This window comes from Microcaecilia unicolor, chromosome 3 (assembly GCF_901765095.1).
Source record: "Microcaecilia unicolor chromosome 3, aMicUni1.1, whole genome shotgun sequence".
Taxonomy (NCBI): domain Eukaryota; kingdom Metazoa; phylum Chordata; class Amphibia; order Gymnophiona; family Siphonopidae; genus Microcaecilia; species Microcaecilia unicolor.
Window position 1 is genome coordinate 311,208,868 of NC_044033.1, and position 13,978 is coordinate 311,222,845.

Here is a 13,978-nt window from a genome sequence, read left to right on the forward strand (position 1 = left end):
CAGCACACAGTGCCAGCAAATCAGAGACGAGTCTTCCATGTGCAGGCCACAGCGTTCCAACTTCCAACTTCCATTTCTTCGCTGCCTGCAGTGCTGCAACTCAAACCCAGAGAGAGACTGAGAGAGCCAACCTGAATTTTTTTAGGTACCATTAAATTCTTGCGGGGACGAGTAAGATTCCAGCGGGAACAGGATCGATTTCTGTTCCCATGCAACTCTATTACAGGGCTGGCCTTTGTGCAGGGGTGGAGACACACAATGAATAGCTCACAGATCCAATCTGTAGAACTGTGCAGGGCTGCCCTTACAGCCTGAGCCCTGGCTGCAAAAGGACAGGCAGGCTGCATGCAGCCACTGAGAAGAGAATATGCTCCGCCCTACCAAGCTGCTACAGTCAAAGCTAGAGGTCACTTTGATTTAATAGTCTCCCAAAAGCTATTTTACTTTACTTTAGTTTCCCAAGTCATGGCACTGCTCATAGCTATCCTCAAGGTAGGAGTTGGCCTTCTGGCATTGCTGGTCTATGTGCTGCATTTTCTAGGACTCTGTGACCCCATCTGTAAGAGGTTTTTCTCCTTTCTTATGAGCATAGTTACCAGACTTGTGAACCCCAAGCTGCAACTGCACAAGAAGGAGTTGTTCAGTATCCTGGGAGACTTTGGAGGCCCCTCAGGCCAGCTCACCCTGCTGGAAATTGGCTGTGACACTGGTGCCAACTTCCAGTTCTTCCCGAATGGCTGCAGAGTAACCTGTGTAGACCCCAACCCTCATTTCCAGAGGTACTTGAGTAACAGCTTGAAGGAGAATAAGCACATACGGTTTGAGCGCTTCCTAGTGGCTTCTGGGGTGGAGATGACCCAGGTGGCCACTGCTTCAGTGGATATGGTGGTCTCTACTCTGATGCTTTGTTCAGTGAAAAACATAGACACTGTACTGAGTGAGGTCAAGAGAGTGCTTAGACCAGTAAGTACTTGCAATGAATGGGGAATGGAGAAAATCCATTCTGCTGCTTTGTTGCCAAATGACCACCTGCTTTAGATCCGCTGGTCTTACAAAACATGTTTGGAAGATGTATTGTCTGTATTAGCTGTATCTAATGGTTAGAGTAGTGGGCTGAAAAGCAGGGAAGCCAGGGTTCAAATCCTACTGCTGCTCCTTGAGGCCCTCATGATCAAAAGCAAACTCCGGCGCTAGAGGCTGTTAATGCCATACTAGTGCCGGAGTTTGCTGCTGACCCATGATCAGAGCCCTCGAGCGCCTGAAACAACGCACTCGAGGGCTCTTAGTGAAAGTAGCATGCAAATGCATGCTAAACAGGGCTTCGAGCGCAATTAGCTTGCAAATGCATGCTAATCAGCGCTTAACGCATTCATCCCCAATGATCAGCGGCCAGCGCGCCAAAGATTGGGTCACTGGCCGCGGCAAAATCAATGCCAGCTCTGAGCTGGCGTTAGACTTTGCGGATCATTGGGGAGGAATGGTGAACCCTGTCCAGCATGCAGTTGAATGCTGGCAGGCCCCCGTTCCCTCCCCAAAGCAAACGCAAACAGGGGACTGGAGGTCCGGTGGACCTCCGGTCCCCCCGACGATCCGACCCCCTCCATGCCCAGGGAGGGCTGGAGATCCAGTGGGTCTCCACCCCCCCCCCCCCGAACCCCCATAAATCGTGGTGGCTGCCTCCGGCCAAACGCTATCCCACTCTCCCTCCCACTCAGCGACGGCACATGGTCTGTAGCCCCACCCAGCGCATCCCAGGATGCAATAGGTGGGGCTGGGCGCTGCCATTTTGCAGCGGCATCGACAAGAAGAGGAGGGAGGCAGGCAGGCTGCGTCCCTCCTCCAACAAAAGGTAGGGGGGCCAGCCGGGGGGGCCAGCAGGGAGGGTGGGTGACCATGGACCACCAGGGATTCAGAACGCTGGGGGGGAGGAGTTGGGCTGGGCTGGAGGTCCCCCCCTCCGTCGATGGATAACAGGGTGGCGGCCACAATGATTTCTGGAGGTTTGGGGGGCTGTAGACCCACCGAACCTGCAGCCCCCCCCGTCGCTGAGTGGGAGGGAGGGTGGGATAGCGTTTGGCTGGAGGCGGCCACCACGATTTATGGGGGTTCGGGGGGGCTGGAAACCCACCGGATCTCCAGCCCTCCCTGGGCATGGAGGGGGTCGAATCGTTGGGGGGACCTCCAGCACCCCCCCCCGTCGCTGGGTGGGAGAGGGTTTGGCTGCTGACGGCGGCCTCAACGTTTTCTGGGGGTTTTGGGGGGGCTGGAGACAACGTTCGGTCCTCCAGCCCTCGTTGTATGGGCCTCGGCAGGCTGTTTGATAGGTTTGGGCTTTTGACAGCCCAGACCTGTGAAACAAGTGCGAGAGGATTGTGCTGAGCGCATGCTCAGGCGCAATTCTCCCGCACTTTAAACATGATAATCAAAGATAATAGCACTGCTTAGATTTGCATGCATTATCTTTGATCATCGATGCAGAAAAGCCCTGCGCTGTCCCGGCGCTATTTTTAGGGCGCTGTTTGGAACAGCGAAGGGCTTTTGATCATGAGGGCTTGAGTGCTTTGGCAAGTCACTTAACTTTCCATTATCTCTGGTACAAACTTAAAGTGTAAGCCTCCAGGGACAGGAAAATACCTGTTGTACTGGAATGTAACTCACCTTCAGCTACTATTGTGAGAGGTATGTCCTAAAAACAAATCCAAAATCCAGTACCAGGTTTATTGTAAAGCAATACAAAACCCTACAAAAGTCACTCAGGACTCAGGAATCACACAACTAGGGTCTATCTAAGAAAAAAAATTGTCATGGGCACTAGAACATCAATACACCTACTGGGAAAACTAAGCAAACTGGATTAGTACAGACTGATTGTACATAGAAATTCAGTGCTTAACAGACTAACTGGCCTCTTTCACACACAGACCCTCACCAAAATAGAATAAGAAACTATAACCTACAAATAGAAATATATAAACAAAAATTAAGAAGCCAGACTCTGCATACATTGCAACACCACAGAAGTAGAAACAACGACATGTGTCCCCCTATACTGTGTAAAACAAAGACAGTAGCTGCAAATTTCAAAAACCGACAAGTCACTACATTAGAAATTACCAAATACACATAAAACAGAAACTAAGGTGATATCTTTTTATTGGACTAACAATACATTTTTTGATTAGCTTTCAAAGACCAAAATCTCTTTCCTCAGGCCAGTGTAGTATAATGCTTTTATGGAATCCTGTCCTGATCTGAGGAAGGAGGTTTTGGTCTCTGAAAGCTGGTCAAAAAATGTATTAAGTTGGAACAATAAAAACATATCACCTAATTTTCCATTTTTGTTTTATTTTTATTAACCCTTAGAGTGGACCAGCATAGCTTCCACACTATTTTATTTTGAATTAAAAACAAAATTCTTTTTCTACCTTTGTTCTCTAGCCATTTAATTTTTTTAACCATGTTTGTCCTAGTCCCTGGTTTCTGCTTTCTTCTGTCTTCTCTTAACTGTCTCGCAGGATTTTCTCTCCATTTCTCTTTTTTCTCTGCCTTGTCTTCTTCACTTCACTACATCCATCTCTGACACTCCTTTCTCTTTCAGCTTTCTTCTATTTTTATGCCTTTCTCTATCTTTAGATTTCATTCATTCTTACTATTCAGTCTTTAAGCACCCTTTTTTTTCACTGAATCTACCTACAACTTTCCATATCTTTCCCTCACCCAGGCCCATCCATTCCCCTTTTTCTTATTCCCCATTCTTTCATTAAGTCTTCCCTCTCTCTTCACCCTATAACATCTCCTCTCTGTTTTTCTCTCTGTTCCCCTGCAATACAGCATCTCCTCTCAGTCTCTCTCTCCCCCACTTGACTGCCAAACAGCATTTCCACTCTGTTTAAATCTCTGTCTCTCCTGCCAACCAGCATCTTCCCATTGCTCCTTCTCTCTTTCCCCCCTATCCAGTATCACTCTGTTTCTCTCTCTCTTCCTCCTTATCCAGCATTGCCCCATCTCTCTCTATTCTCCCCAGCAGCAATACACCGTTTCTCTCTGTCTCTCTCTTTTCCCCTATCCAGCATCATGCTGTCTGTGTTTCTCTTCCTTCCATGCTGTCTCGTTCTCTCTTCCACTCCCCAATCCAGCTTCTTCCCTTCTATCTCTCTTCCCATCCACCATTGCTGTTCCTCTGTCTATCCCTCTTCCCTCATCCAGCATCTCTCATTTTCCTCCCTATCCAGCATCATCCCTTCTGTGTCTATCCTCCCCATCCAGCATCACCCTTTTATACCCCAATCCAGCATCACCCTTATCCAGGGCTTTTTTTGAGGGGGTACTTGGGGGTACTGAGTACCGGCACCTTTTCCACTGTCTGCTAAAATTGGCACATAGATTCTGTGACTGATTGTAGGGGGCCTGGCTATTGTGGAGTGAGTCCCTCAGTGATCACCCCACCCCTGAAGGGTGACCTGGCATTTGAGTACCGGCACCTTTTATGCTAGTAAAAACACACTGCCCTTATCTATCTCTCTCATTACACAGCATTGCCTTGTCTCTCTTCCCCCATACAACATCCCTCACTCTCAGTGGTGTGCTTGTAAATTTTTAACAACAGGCTCTCTCCCCGGTCCACCTCGGTGCCCCCCGTCCACCTCTGCGCCCCACCCCCCTCAAAATTGCAGAGCTGCCTATGGCCGGGGGGGGGTGGGCAATGCATTACTCTCTCCAGCAAAAATAAATTAAATGATCCCAGGTTCCAATCTAATTCATGTTTAATATGGGATAAAATGCCATAAATAAGTAAATAAATATAAACTTTTAACGTTCAGCACCTGATTCTCAAAGTGGACATATTCCAAACACTATAATGAAAAGAAAATTATTTTTTTCTACCTTTGTTGTCTGGTGACTGTTTCTCTGATCATGCTGGCCCAGTATCTGATTCTGCTGCTCTCTATCTGTTCCCTTGACTCCGTTTCCAGGGCTTCCTTTCCATTTATTTCTTTTCATTCCTCCTTTCTTCTTCATTTCTGGTCCTCCGCAGACTTGACTGTACAGTGGATCCAGCTTCTGCCTATTTTCTCCATCCATGTGCAGTTTCTCTCCTCACTTTCTTTTCCCTCATCTAACCTCCTTCTTCTATCTTCTCTCCATGTCCAGTATTTCTTCTCTCTCCCTTCCCTTCCCTCCCCTCCATGTCCAGAATTTCTCTTGCCCTCCCCTCCATCCATGTCCTGAAACTCTCCTCTCTCCCCTGCCCCTCCCTACCCATCCATGCCCATCAATTCTCTCCCCTGCTCCCCTCTACCAATCCATGCCCAGCAATTCTCTCCCCTGCCCCCTCTACCCATCCATACCCAGCGATTCTCCTCCCTCCCCTGCCCTCCCCTCCCAAACATGTCCAGCGATGTCCTTTGCCCCCACCCTCCCCTCCCGCTCCCATCCGTCTTTTTCTATTACCTCCATCAAAGCGCCGTGCTATTTAAAGCCCTGCTGCCCATCTCCAGCCTTCCCTGCTTGCTTCTTGATGAGTTCGTTCCCTCAGTCCCGCCTTCGCGGAAAAAGGAAATGACGTCAGAATGACGTCAGAAGGCGGGACTAAGGGAACAAACTCATCACGAAGCAAGCAGGGAATGCTGGAGATGGGCAGCAGAGCTTTAAATAACGCAGCGCTTCGACGGAGGTAATAGAAAAAGACAGATGGGAGCGGGAGGGGAGGGTGGGGGCGAAGGACATCGCTGGACATGTTTGGGAGCGGGAGGGGAGGTAAGCATGGCTTGTGATGGCGACCTCCTGCCATGCTTACCTCGTGTAATGGATCCGGCTCACCCCAAAGAACAACCGGCTCGCAAGAGCTGTCAAAATTTAACAAGCGGCTCTTGCGAGCCGGTGCGAGCGGGTCCAGCACACCACTGACCACAATACAAGACCGGTGCTCTAACCACATGGCCACAGCTCCAAGGTTGCTTGGCGGTATAGAGAGAGGTGTGACCAGCAGAAGAAAAGAGGTGTTGATGCCCCTGTACAAGTCGTTGGTGAGGCCCCACCTGGAGTATTGTGTTCAGTTTTGGAGGCCGTATCTTGCTAAGGATGTAAAATGAATTGAAGCGGTGCAAAGAAAAGCTACGAGAATGGTATGGGATTTGCATTACAAGACGTATGAGGAGAGACTTGCTGACCTGAACATGTATACCGTGGAGGAAAGGAGAAACAGGGGTGATATGATACAGACGTTGAAATATTTGAAAGGTATTAATCCGCAAATAAACCTTTTATGGAAATGGGAAGGCGGTAGAACTAGAGGACATGAAATGAGATTGAAGGGGGGCAGACTCAAGAAAAATGTCAGGGAGTATTTTTTCATGGAGAGAGTGGTGGATGCTTGGAATGCCCTCCCGCGGGAGGTGGTGGAGATGAAAGCGGTAACGGAATTCAAACATGCGTGGGATAAACATAAAGGAATCCTGTTCAGAAGGAATGGATCCTCAGAATCTTAGCCGAGATTGGGTGGTGGAACCGGTGGTGGGAGGCGGGGCTAGTGCTGGGCAGCCTTCTACGGTCTGTACCCTGAAAATGACAGATACAAATCAAGGTAAGATATACACAAAAATTAGTACATATGAGTTTATCTTGTTGGGCAGACTGGATGGACCGTGCAGGTCTTTTTCTGCCGTCATCTACTATGTTACTATGTTACCACTGGCCACATGGATACCTGAATGCGGAGTCCCACAGGGATCCCCCCTCTCGCCGACACTATTCATCTTAATGATGATACCCTTGGCCAAACTATTATCAAACCAAAACTTCAACCCATACATATACGCAGACGACGTAACGATCTACATCCCATTCAAACAAGATCTACAGGAAATTTCTAATGACATCAATCAAAGTCTCCATATCATGCATTCATGAGCAGATGCATTTTGGCTGAAACTTAACGCAGAAAAAACCCAGTGCCTAATACTCACCTCTCAACATAACAAGAACAAATTCACCACCATCAACACACCAAAGCTGAACCTTCCAATCTTGGACACCCTAAAAATTCTTGGAGTCATCATCGATCGACACCTAACACTCGAGAACTATGCGAAAAACACAACCAAGAAGATGTTCCACTCCATGTGGAAATTAAAAAGAGTAAGACCTTTCTTCCCAAGGACTGTTTTCCGTAACCTGGTACAATCAATGGTGCTCAGTCATCTAGACTACTGCAATGCACTCTATGCCAGCTGTAAAGAGCAAATAATCAAGAAACTTCAGACAGCCCAGAACACTGCAGCTAGACTCATATTCGGTAAAACAAAATATGAAAGTGCTAAACCCTTATGAGAAAAACTACACTGGCTCCCACTTAAAGAACGCATCACGTTCAAGGTGTGCTCCCTAGTTCACAAAATCATTCACGGAGATGCACCAGCCTACATGTCAGACCTGGTAGACTTACCATCCAGGAATGCCAAAAGATCATCCCGCACATTCCTGAATCTGCACTTCCCTAACTGCAAAGGTCTGAAATACAACCTAATGCACGCGTCAAACTTTACCTACTTGAGCACACAGCTATGGAATGCATTGCCGCACAACATAAAAACGAGTTACGAATTAATGAACTTCCGCAAACTACTGAAGACCCATCTCTTTAACAAGGCGTACCACAATGATCAACCAATGTGAATATACACAACTCCTACACATACAGTCAGAACTGTCTTACAATTTCTGCTTGTTATACTACAATCATGTCTTATCATTATCATGTTGCCCAAGATCCTTCTGCAACACTATATGTCTATTTTCTATTTCCACTATTCATGATTATTGTAAGCCACATTGAGCCTGCAAAGAGGTGGGAAAATGTGGGATACAAATGCAATAAATAAATAAATAAAATACATAGTAACATAGCAAATAACAGCAGATGAAAACCTGCATGGTCCATCCAGTCTGCACACTGTGCAGGTTATACTCCTTCATACCTAAACACTAGTTGTTAGTTAAGTATGATGGAGTCTTCGGACAATGTAGGGTTCATTTTCGAAAAAGAAAAACATCCAAAAAGGAGGAAGTGACATCACGAGACACGATGGCAGCTTAAGATCGAAGCTCCATCAGGGCGCTGATTAAAAGATCGAAAATATTTAGTGAAAATGCTGTCCGGAGGGAGGAAAAGTGAGCGGATACCGGCCACACCATGCCCGCGAAAAAGGGGCTTGAAAATTTTAAATTTATGGCCACTCCAGGACGGAAAGTGGCGGAGAAGGTGGCGGAGCCGAAGCGGAGAGCAGATCAGATGGTGGAGGCTCAGGCAGAATGGAGAACGGGGAGTGCGGAGAGGCGGAATCAGAAAGATGGGAGTTCCAGGAAGGAGATAGTGGCACCAGAGCCTAGTGGAGGGCTAGAGGTGGAGCGGAATGCGGAGGGATGCATGGCCAAGATGGCGGAGCCTTTGAGCAGCACGGAAGCAGAGTGTGCAGTGGAACACGATCAGGAGGAAGGAGTAAGTGTGATGGAGGTGCTGGGAGCTTTGGAGGAAGTGCAACAATCAGTGGAGCGCAGGTTGGAGGAGAGCACAGATGGAAGGGAGGAGGCGAGGTCCAGCAAAGGAGAGTTGCATGTGGTGGAGAGAGTGCCTTTGGGGGAAGACACGGCAGGCAAGGAAATGGAGAAATGGTTTAAAGACCTAAAGGCAGAATTTGCAGGGGTCCGGAGGGACATTCAGGTTGCTATGAGGGATTTCCGTGCTGAACTGAGGGACTTGGGCTCCAGGGTTGGAGAAATGGAGGAGGAAGTGGAAAGCCTTAAGAAAGATGTAGGATAAGTTAACAGCAGATTTCAAAAAGAGAAGGAGGTCTGGCAAAGGGTGAAGGATCAGTTGGAGGACCTGGAAAATAGGTCCCGCAGGAATAATCTGCGCTTCAAAGGGATCCCTGAACTAGATATCTTTGCCAACTGTGCTGGTGTAATACAAGAGCTGTGTGGGTTCATACTACACCCTGAGGGCGAAGGTGCAAGGCAGGAATTCAATATCCAGAGGGCGCATAGAGTGACGGGGCCACGCCGGGATTCTAATCCAAGAGACATTGTGGTATGCTTTGCGGATTTTCCTTTGAAAGAGAAGATATTGGCCAAGGCGAAACAAATGGGGGAGATGAAGTGGAAGAACTGCAAGATTGGAGTGTTTCAGGATCTGGCCTGGACAACTTTGCAGAAGCGCAGGTCCTTCAGAGAGGTCAATAGGTTTATGAGATCTAAGGGGATAAGATATAGATGACTTTTCACCTTTGCCATGTGGTTAACTGTGCAGGGCAAGTCGCACAAGGTGCAGACCCAAGAAGAAGTGTGGTTGGCCTTGCGGGCCCTGGGATGCAGGGAGGTTCCAGTTCCAGTGGAGGAGCGAGAGAAGGCCAAAGAGCTTAGAAGGGTTCAAGAATGATGGAGGGTGGAAGTCCAGGAGCTGACAGCGGAAGAGGCAGGTGCAATGTCTGCCAATAGAGTGGAGAGGATTTGAGGCTGGCAGGCTCTTGTCACAGAGGGCTGGACATTGTATTGACTGAAGGGGACTGAAGTGGGGGAGGTCTTGCTGTGATTTGGGTAGGGAGGGGAAGAGTGGAAAGCAGAACGGAGTTAGTTATGGGAGGGGGAGTGGAGTAAGGGGGATGGGCAGGGTCTGCTTTATGGAAGGTCTTCTGAGGGGGCAGGGGGAGGGACAGGTGGGGAATAAAAGATATAGTGGTTGAAAGTACTACTACTACTACTACTTAACATTTCTAGAGCACTACTAGGGTTACGCAGCGCTGTACAATTTAACAAAGAGAGACAGTCCCTGGTCAAAGAGCTTACAATCTAATAGACAAGTGAACGGTCGGTCCGATAGGGGCAGTCAAATTGGGGCAGTCTGGATTCACTGAACGGTAAGGGTTAGGTGCCGAACGCAGCATTGAAGAGGTGGGCTTTAAGCAAAGACTTGAAGACGGGCAGGGAGGGGGCTTGGCGTAAGGGCTCAGGAAGGTTGTTCCAAGCATAGGGTGAGGCGAGGCAGAATGAGTGGAGCCTGGAGTTGGCGGTGGTGGAGAAGGGTACTGAGAGGAGGGATTTATCCTGTGAATGGAGGTTACGGGCGGGAACGTAAGGGGAGATGAGGGTAGAAAGATAGTGAGGGGCAGCAGACTGAGCGCATTTGTAGGTAAGAAGGAGAAGCTTGAATTGAATGCGGTATCTGATCGGAAGCCAGTGAAGTGACCTGAGGAGAGGGGTGATATGAGTATATCGGTTCTGGCGGAATATGAGACGTGCAGCAGAGTTCTGAACAGATTGAAGGGGGAATAGATGGCTAAGTGGGAGGCTGGTGAGGAGTAAGTTGCAGTAGTCCAGGCGAGAGGTAATGAGAGCGTGGACGAGAGTTCGGGTGGTGTGTTCAGAGAGGAAAGGGCGAATTTTGCTGATGTTAAAGAGGAAGAAGCGACAGGTCTTGGCTATCTGCTGGATACGCGCAGAAAAGGAGAGAGAGGAGTCAAAGATGACTCCGAGGTTGCGGGCAGATGAGACGGGGAGGATGAGGGTGTTATCAACTGAGATAGAAAATGGAGGAAGAGGAGAAGTGGGTTTTGGTGGAAAGACGATAAGCTCGGTCTTGGACATGTTCAGTTTCAGGTGGCGGTTGGACATCCAGGCAGCAATGTCGGATAAGCAGGCCGATACCTTTGCCTGGGTCTCCGCGGTGATGTCTGGTGTGGAGAGATACAGTTGGGTGTCATCAGCATAGAGATGATACTGGAAACCATGAGATGAGATCAGGGAGCCCAGGGAAGAGGTGTAGATTGAGAAGAGAAGGGGTCCAAGGACAGATCCCTGGGGAACACCAACAGATAAGGGGATGGGGGTGGAGGAAGATCCATGTGGGTGAACTTTGAAGGTGTGGTGGGAGAGATAGGAGGAGAACCAGGAGAGGACAGAGCCCTGGAACCCAAATGAGGACAGTGTGGCAAGAAGTAAGTCATGATTGACAGTGTCAAAAGCGGCGGATAGATCGAGAAGGATGAGGATGGAGTACTGGCCTCTGGATTTGGCAAGGAACAGGTCATTACAGACTTTAGAGAGTGCTGTTTCTGTTGAGTGAAGAGGGCAAAAACCGGATTGAAGTGGATCGAGGATGGCATGAGAGGAGAGAAAATCAAGGCAGCGGCTGTGGACTGCGCACTCAAGTATCTTGGAGAGGAAGGGTAGGAGGGAGATGGGGCGGTAGTTGGAGGGACAGGTAGGGTCTAGTGATGGTATTTTGAGGAGTGGCGTGACTACGGCATGCTTGAAGGTGTCGGGGACAGTTGCAGTGGAGAGAGAGAGATTGAGGATATGACAGATGGAGGGGGTGATAGTAGGAGAGATGGTGTTAAGTAAGTTGGTGGGGATGGGATCAGAGGAACAAGTGGTGCATTTTGAGGAGGAAAGAAGGCGGCCGGTTTCCTCCTCGGAGATATCAGGAAAGGAGGAGAAGGAGGTCTGGGTTGGTTGGTTGAGGGAGTGGGTTGAAGGGTGAAAGCATGGGAAATGTCATTTTCTTGGATATGACTGATCTGCGAACGGGCAGATTAGCAGAAGTAGGGGGGAGGGAAGGGGGATGGGGAGGGAGGGGACACAGAGGAATTATACTTTCTACTCCCATGCAGCAAAAGACCTACTCCAGGATAGATGGGATTTGGATATCTCATAATGATTGGCATGGGGTGGAGGCGGCGGAAATAGAAACAATTAGTGTTTCAGATCATGCGCCAACGTGAGTTAAACTGAAGGGGGGAGGAGGGGGGGTTGTAAGGGAAGCTGGAGATTGAATGAGACTTTGTTGGGGGATGAGATCATCCAGGAGGACATCAGACGCACCATTCAAGACTATAGGCAATTTAATGATATAGGGGAGGTATCAGATTGTATATTATGGGATGCACTGAAGGTAGTGGTATGGGGGGTCTTGATAAAATGGGGGGCTCGCAGGAAGAGGGAGCAGGGACAACGATCATTGGAGTTGAGACAGCGATTGCTGTACATTGAAAAGCAACATAAATGCAATCCGGGAGCCAGAGTTTGGGAGGAACTTAAACAAGAAAGAGAGGATTTGAAGCAGCTGCAGATGGAGGAGGTTGAATTTATGAGAACCAGACTCAAGCAACAATATTTTGAGTTTGCGAACAAATCCAGTGCGTTGTTGGCTAGATACTTGAAGGCGCAAAAGGGGCGCTCCCATATACAGAAAATAAGGGATGAGGGGGGAGGGATGGAAGTATACGGATAAGGATATTGGGGAATGTTTTTTGAAATATTATAAAGAGTTATATAGAACCTCTGAGAGCGTTCCAGAGGAGGATATGGTTCAATATTTGGATCATATCCCATTACAATGGTTAGAGGAGGGGGAGAGGGCTTGCCTAGGGGAGCCTATTCGATTAGGAGAGATATAGGGGGTGATTAGGCGGTTGCCTAATGGGAAATTGCCAGGACTGGATGGATATTCGGCCAGGGTCTACAAAAGTTTTCTGGGAGAAGTGGGGGATTTGCTGGTGAGAGTGGGTAATGGAGTGCTAGAGGGGGATAAGCTTCCGGAGTCTATGTCGGAGGCAGGGGTGGTGGTCCTACCTAAACTAGGGAAGGATCCAGCACTGTGTGGATCTTATAGGCCTGTTTCGCTACTAAATGCAGATGCTAAAATAGTGGCTAAGGTACTAGCTAACAAGCTGGCCAGAGTACTTCCGAAATTGGTGCACATGGATCAAGCAGGATTTATCCCCAGACGGCAGGTAGGAGATAATGTTAGGCGCACCCTGCATTTGATTTGGGAGGCTCAAAAGAGGGACAACGACACAGTCTTGTTGGCTATTGATGCGGAGAAGGCCTTTGATAACCACCGGAGGGAATCGGGGATGACCTCCCCTTACTCCCCCAGTGGTCACCAACCCCCTCCCACCCAAAAAACAAATTAAAAAACATTTTTCCAGCCTCTATGCCAGCCTCAAATGTCATACCCAGCTCCATCACAGCACTATGCAGGTCCCTGGAGCAGTTTTTAGTGGGTACTGCAGTGCATTTCAGGCAGGCGGACCCAGGCCCATCACCCCCCTACCTGTTACACTTGTGGTGGTAAATGGGAACCCTCCAAAACCCACCCGAAACTCACTGTACCCACACCTAGGTGCCCCCCGTTACCCTTTAAGAGCTATGGTAGTGTTGTACGGTTGTGGGTAGTGGGTTTTGGGGGGCTCAGCACACAAGGTAAGGGAGCTATGCACCTGGGAGCAATTTGTGAAGTCCACTGCAGTGCTCCCTAGGGTGCCCGGTTGGTGTCCTGGCATGTGAGGGGGACCAGTGCACTACAAATGCTGGCTCCTCCCACGACCAAATGGCTTGGATTTGGCCGGTTTTGAGATGGACGTCCTTAGTTTCCATTATCGGTGAAAACCAATGTCGGTCATCTCTAAGGTCGACCCAAATGTTGAGATTTGGCCGTCCCCGACCGTATTAGCGAAACGAAAGATGGCCGCCCATCTTGTTTCAATAATATGGTCGGGGCCGTCCTTAGAGATGGGTGCCCACGTTCGATTATGCCCCTCCATGTGATTTACTGGCCATTTATCTCTTTGGTGTGCTCAGGTATCGCTAATTCGATCTCAGAGTTTTCAGCGTTTGCAGGGAGGTATTTTTAAAGAATTTGGTTGCGGAGGGCTCCAAGAGAGGAAAGCACGTCCTTATACCCTCATGGCATCACGTGATCTACTCTAGACACAATTTTATGTATGTTTATATTTTGTTTACCAGAAAATTTCTTCTGCTTGTTTTGGCTTCCAGCTCAACTAAAACTGATCTCTGCTGGACACTATGAAAATTCACTCACAATTACTCAGGGATTTTACTTCTATTTTTATATCCCCTTCCATCTCAGCCTAGCTAATAAAGTGACAGAGGCTCTGGGAGCCAGCTACTATAGCATGAATCC

General features: G+C 48.6%; 1 pseudogene; it reads left to right on the plus strand.

Moving 5' to 3' along the window:
• Window positions 1–465: 465 nt before the first annotated feature.
• LOC115464639 lies at window positions 466–1,038 on the plus strand (annotated as a pseudogene).
• Window positions 1,039–13,978: the final 12,940 nt, after the last annotated feature.